The 6000-nt window shown below is 72.0% G+C and overlaps 1 protein-coding gene across 1 annotated transcript in view; it reads left to right on the top strand.

The window, feature by feature from the left end:
• ZNF469 (zinc finger protein 469) overlaps window positions 1-6000 on the top strand; it is a 53116-nt gene continuing 47116 nt past the window's right edge. The window contains 1 exon segment of the mRNA XM_037518048.2: window positions 1-144. The gene's annotated coding sequence lies outside the window, so the exon portion shown is untranslated.

Raw genomic sequence — 6000 nt, 5'->3', positions numbered from 1 at the left:
GGCTCGCGTGCCGCTGCTCTGACGTCTGTCTGAACCCCGTGTCTTCTGCAGAGCCGACAGGAGCAGAGAAGCCAAACGAGCTGGACCCGGCGACCGTCATGCCCCTCGGAGCGGATTTGCCAGCCTGAGAGCGGGGATCGCGAGGTAGGGACGCGGGAGGCTCCGCTTGTCTGGGAGCTGGACCTGCCGGCCTGGCGGTCGTCGGGTTCCCAGTGCTGGCTGTGGCGCCGGCGGCGGGTGGCCGGGCCGGGTCCTGCGCCGTGTGGGTGCGTGGCTGGTCCTGAGCTCACGGAAGTGGGCATCGTGGGCACCACATGTGGGCCAGGCACGCAGTGCTGCTCCGACGGGCTAGGGCGGGAAGGGCCGAGGGCCGGCAGCTCTGTCCACAGGACGAGAGGGAGCCCTGAGTCCAGTGTGGGGCGCTGGGAGGTGCCTGTATGTTCTCGCCCTCACCGCGGGGCAGGGAATGCATGGCCTGACTTCAGGCTGCCCACCCTGCGGGACCACCCCGGACCAGACCCTCCACCGCCGCCTGCGGGAGCCCTGCCCACGGCTGCCCCCCACAGGGCTGTGGCCCCCACGCCTCTCTCATCCCCTTGCTTTTCCTTGTGCCTCTACCACATGTGTTGTGTCCCGAACCCTCAATTTTGGCTTCCTTGTATTTGAATTTTATGAAGAGTCACCCAGAGCCTGACGCTTGGTTGGCTCCATGGGGTGTTCTCTGGGGCGTGGCTGTGGCTGGAGCCCCGTGTTTTTGTTGCCAGGTAGGGGGCCCCCCCATGACTGCACTGGCACAGTCACCGCCTCCCAACGCCTCGGGCACCAGCAGGTGGACCGCGCCAAGCGCAGCCATCCAGGCTATGGCCACACTCCGTGACAGCCGAGGTTCGCGGGCCATGTCCCGTCCCTCGGGGCGGTGGCTGTCCCCCTCTGTCCACGGGGCGGGAGTTTCCAGCGTTCTGCTGTCACCAAGGAAGCCTCTGTGAAGGGCCCCTGCGGGCAGTGGCTTCCCGGGTACACGCGCCGCCACCCTGCGGCCACTTCCCAAGGGCAGCCGTGGCTCCAGCTCGGCAACAGTGCGGCGGTGCCTGGTTGGCCTGCCCACGCGGCAGATGGCAGTGTCCCTGGTGCTCACCCGCTTCGATAAACACAGCTGCCGTGGCCCTGGCGTCGTCCTGCCCCTGTGTGCTGCTGCCCGTGTTGGCTTTCTGCTGGCTGGCTGTGGTTCGTGGCTGCCCCCCCCGCCCCCCCCCTCCGTGTGCCGGCACTCGTTGCGCGTCCACCTGACCCCCGTCCACCCAATGCCCCGAAATGGCTTCACCGCCCGCGGCTTCAGCCACTCGCCAGCGCCAGAACCGCTTATATAGGCCCCGGGGCGTGGCCAGGGCGTATGCAAATGAGGATTTCCATCCGTGCGGTTCTGGTTGGTGGGCAGTGTGTTGTCACACGGTGATTGGTTGGGTTTCAGGCCTGGGCGTGGCTGGCCAGTGTGGCTTCTTTCCCGCGGGGGCCGGCCCCTGCCCGCCTGCCCGCTGTCCCGGACCTGGCCTGTGGCTGTCACCCCGGCGAGCAGTGGCTGCACGTTTGTTTGCGGTTTTCTTTCCATTTCGGCATTTATCCCCCCGGACTCTCCGCCCTGCGCCTCCCCTCCCACACTTGGGGCACCTGAGCGCCTCGTCCCCCACCTCTGCCCATGACGGCCCAGGAGCCTTCCGCTGCCCCCCCAGGCTGGCCGGCCGGGGTCCCGAGACAGCTGTCCTCACGCCCGCGCCTGTCCCCTCCCTCCCCATGCCCTGGCACCCCTCCCGCCCCACTGCTCTCAGTCTGGGCCCCGAGGGGGGCCGGCCCATCCCGGCAGGAGCCTGAGGGTCAGAGGCTGGAGGCTGCCCCTGGCCCCAAGGCCGCCCTGCTGCCTCCTGTGATAGCCGTCCAGGGACAGGGTGCCGCCAGGGACGGAGGGCCTGTGGTGGGCCTGGGGCCCCACGGAGCACCAGGGCCGCGGGGCGTGCGTGGCCCCTGCAGGGGTGGTGTGAGGGCAGGGCTTCCAGTTCGCCAGTCCTGCCGCCACTGCTGCCCGGCTGTGAGGGGCGGCCCCTCGGGGGACACGCCGGGCTGTTCCTGGCACTGCTGCCCCATCACGCCAGCCCCTTGCTGGGGGGAGCCCGGCCGGGCCAGCTCCACGGGCCAACGAGGGAGGCTGTGTTGGGAGCGGGTGGGAGGAGGCTGGGCCAGGCCCCAGGCGCTGGACCTGGATTTGGCTGCTGTGTTTGACTTCGCGCAGCAGGAAGCCGTCAGGAAGCCTGGCCGTGGAAACGCTGGCGGCTCTTGCTAATCGAGACAGACACGCTCTGGAGCTTTGGCCCGGGTCTCGGGGCTGTAGCCCTCTGAAGGCCGAGGGCCCACCTGCATCCCGAGAGTGAGCGTCCCGCTCCCGGGGCATCCCCACTGCCCGGGCCCCCCCTGAGACAGAGAACTCGGCGCAGGCGGGGGACGTTTGTCTTGACACAGCAAGTCTGCTGGAAATTCCTTCCACTCCGCGGCCCTCCCGCCGGGCACTCCCCTCCGCATTCACGCTGGCGGCCAGACGGGCCAAGGCCGGCCGGAGCGAGACTGCGGCTGGGGGAGGGCACAGACTCGTGATGCTGGACGGTGGGGCACCCAGGCCACCCTGTGTCTGGACGAGGCCTGGGACTGTGGTGCCCCCTGCTTGCTGGGCAGGACCCGGAGGGAGGGGCACGCGTCCTGCCCCCCTGGCCTGTGCGCGACGGGGCCGCTGGGGGTCTGCCCGGACCGCCAGGGCTGCCCACCCCAGTGACCGCACAGCTGTACACACAGGGGCGCGGTGACCCGAAGATCTGGACGCTGAAGAGGCAGATCATCCGCGTGCATCCCTCTTAAGCCCAGCCGCGGGCCCTGGGAGCACAAGTCGGGGGCCTGCCGGGCCCCGGGCTGGCCGGCCGTGGCTCTCGGGGCGCCGTCTTGCCCGCCTGCCCGTGCACTTTGTTTAATTCCCAGCCGCGGCGTCTTTTCGACGCGGGAAGTCGTGTGAACGTTCTCCCGACTCGTTCTCACTGACCATTACCCCAGCCCCCAGGAACTCATAGGAACCTTCCAGAAATCTGTCTTATCTCCCAGCGCCCATCTGGTTCTGCTTAAGGGTTCACCCTATCTCCTCCCGTTTTCTTGGCTGCTGGGCCTGCTCTGGGCTCAGCCGGCCCGCGGGCGCCGATAGGCCCGGTTCCCGTGGGCTGCAGTGGGGGGCCGGCCTGTGCCTGGGGGCCCCCGCGTGTCCCTCCCCAGCGACAGCCAGAGTCCGGCACCCAGGGCGTGGCCCACTGCAAGAGAGGCCTTCACCTGGAAGCCGTGGGGCAGCTGTGTGGGCAGCTGCGGGTGGCCGGTGACGGGCTCTGGCCCTCCTGGAGCTGCCGGTGCTCCCAGACAGGAGGGCGGCTGCCGGGCTCAGGGCGTGATCTGGGTTAAAGCGGGTGCCTCTGAGACCCAGCACCTGCCACCGCCTCTGGGACACGGCCGCGGCCTCCTCTCACCTGCCGCCTGGGCCATGCAGGGACGGGCCGCGGCCTCATCTCCCCCTGGGCCCCCCCCTCACATGGGGGGCGGGGGAGACTCCGGGTTGGCATCAGCCCAGATGCGTAAGCAGCTGCGGATGGGAAGAGGGGTAGGCGAGGGGCTCCTTGCTTCCCTGGCTCTTGACCGTCCTACCCGGCTAGCATCTTCCCTGGGTGCCTGCACGGTGGTGCCTGCACAGCGGGCAGTGTAGGCAGCGGGGCTGGGGGCTCGGAGCCCCGGGACAAAACGGGGTGTCGGGCCAGGTCTGGAGAGCGAGCAGGACCTGGAGGGCTGCCGGCCGGTCCCCGGCTCAGCAGAAAGCGGCAGCAACTCTGGCCCCCGGGGTTCCCCGGTCCAGCCACGCTGAGCCTGGCCCTGAGGCCCGGAGGCCGAGGGCAGGGAAGGCCCGTCCCCGGCGGGAGTCGGGTCTCCGGGAAGTGTTGGTCTCTCAGCTGCTCCAGGTGAGAGCCGGGGGCACCCTGGGCTCCAGGGTCACGGGGCCCAAAGGGGCAGCCAGCCCAGGCTGGGAGGGGAGTGGGGATCCTCCCCGGGCCCCCCAGGCCCAGCACCGCAAGCGCTCCTCCCGGGGCGGGGGGGCGGGAGCCACCCCGTGGGTCTCCACCCGCCGCCGGAAGCCGCCCCCTCTCGGCAGCACCGCCGCCCCCCTGTTTTCTGAGAAGATGATGGGAAACCCGTGGTGCCTCGGCAGCTCCTGGCCCGGCGGGGCCCCCGGGGTCTTGGTCCGTGGCCACCCCGCGCGGCTCCGGCTCCTCGGCCGCACCGCAAGGCCCCTGCCAGGCAGCCTGCGCCCAGCCTCAGCCTTCGAGGCCAGCTGGCCGGCTCCGGTGCTGGCGTGGGGCGCCCTGCCACCCATCCTCACGGCCAGGGCCGCTTCCTCCGCCGTTCACCAGCGCCGCTGCTGGGGCGCCGGCGGGGCCTCCGAGACCCTCCCCGAGGGGCCTGCCCGGGGCTGGGCCCCCCCCCCCGCCAGGGCTCCCGTGGCCAGGCCAGCCCAGGGCCGATGAGAGCCGGGAGCCCCGTGTCCCGCGGCCCCGAGCGGGGAGGAGGACCCGCACCCGGGCACACCAGGCCCAGCGCGAGCACCTGCGCCCCCGGGCGCCTCCACCAAGCCAAGCTGGTTGCTCAGCGGCCTCCTGGCCCCAGGCCTGCCCCGGCCGCACCCCCGCGGTTCCCTGGACCCTCCCTGGGGGTGGGAGCGTGGAGCGGCTGCAGCGGCTGACACTGACGTTCCTGCTGAGGAATTCAGCGCTGGCCTCAGGGAGGGGCGGCCGCGGGGCGCTTTGTCTCTCCCCGGCAGTCTCCCCGGCCGTCTCCCTCGCCCTCCGCTTCCCCTGGCCCTGATGAGAACGAGCCGGCAAGGCCGCAGGCGCGGGGGCGGCTGGGGGGCTCTGCCTGGGCCAGCCGCTCCGTGCCTGCTCCCCGGGGTCCTCCTCACGGGAGCCAGGACACGTAGGGCTCACGCCTGGGCTACAGAGGGTAAACTGAGGCAGGGCCGGCCTACTGCCGCTCACTTTTTCCCGGCTAAACTTGCTCCTGCATCCACAGCCGCCTGGCCTTCCCCCCTGCCCCTGCTGGAGGCTGGGTGGGCGCGGGAGGCACGGGCCGGCTGGTGGGGCGCCGGGGCAGGGGCACGTCCCTTGGGAGAGCCGGGGCGAGGGGGGTACGCGGGTGCCTCTGAAACTGGGGGCTGGGGCCCAGGACGGGACACCTGGACCCTGAGGGGAGGGGAGCTGGGGCAGTCACCTGCCGGGAGGCTCGTCCGCGGGGGCGCTGGGAGGGGTGTGCGGGCAGGGCCCGGAGTCTCCTCCCGCCCCCGGGTCCGGCCTTCTCGCCCCTGAAACGGGACCCGGGTCTTCCAGGCCAAGTGCAGGTCAGGGACACCACGCGGGGCCCGTCTCCGGGCGCCTGTGTCCAGGGCTCGTGGACCTGCCGGCCGCCTCCAGGAGACGCGCTCGCCACGGGGCCGGGAACCTCGACCCCCTCCCGCCGCCTCCCCACCGCGCCCGTCTCCCGTCGGGAGCATGACGCGGGGAGCCCGCTCGGGTTTACTCGGGTGCGGAAGGGACCGTCCAGCCCCCGCAGAGAGGCCGGCGAGGGGCCCGGGTGCCCGGGTGCTCGGCCCCCGCGCCGCCCCCGGGCCCGGTCCAGGAGTGTCACGGCCAGCATCGTCCAGGGCGCCCCCTGCCCACCGGCTCCTGCCCTGTCCTGCCGCGCGGCCGTCCCTGCCTGCTGGAAGCCGGGCCCCGGGGCCGTGGCCGAGGGCTGCGGCGCCTCTGCTGTCCGTGGCGGCCAGTGGGTCCAGCCCGCCGGCTCGACTCCCATCTTCCTGCGCTGAGTCCCGCCTCCCCGAACCCTGCGCGGCGGCCCGGAGCTGCCCGCGGGGCAGGGGCCAGGAGTACGCCTGCCCTGAGC

This window comes from Talpa occidentalis, unplaced genomic scaffold, assembly GCF_014898055.3.
Source record: "Talpa occidentalis isolate TD23 unplaced genomic scaffold, MPIMG_talOcc4v2.1 talOcc4.17, whole genome shotgun sequence".
Taxonomy (NCBI): Eukaryota; Metazoa; Chordata; class Mammalia; order Eulipotyphla; family Talpidae; genus Talpa; species Talpa occidentalis.
This window is presented reverse-complemented; position numbering and strand designations above follow the sequence as displayed.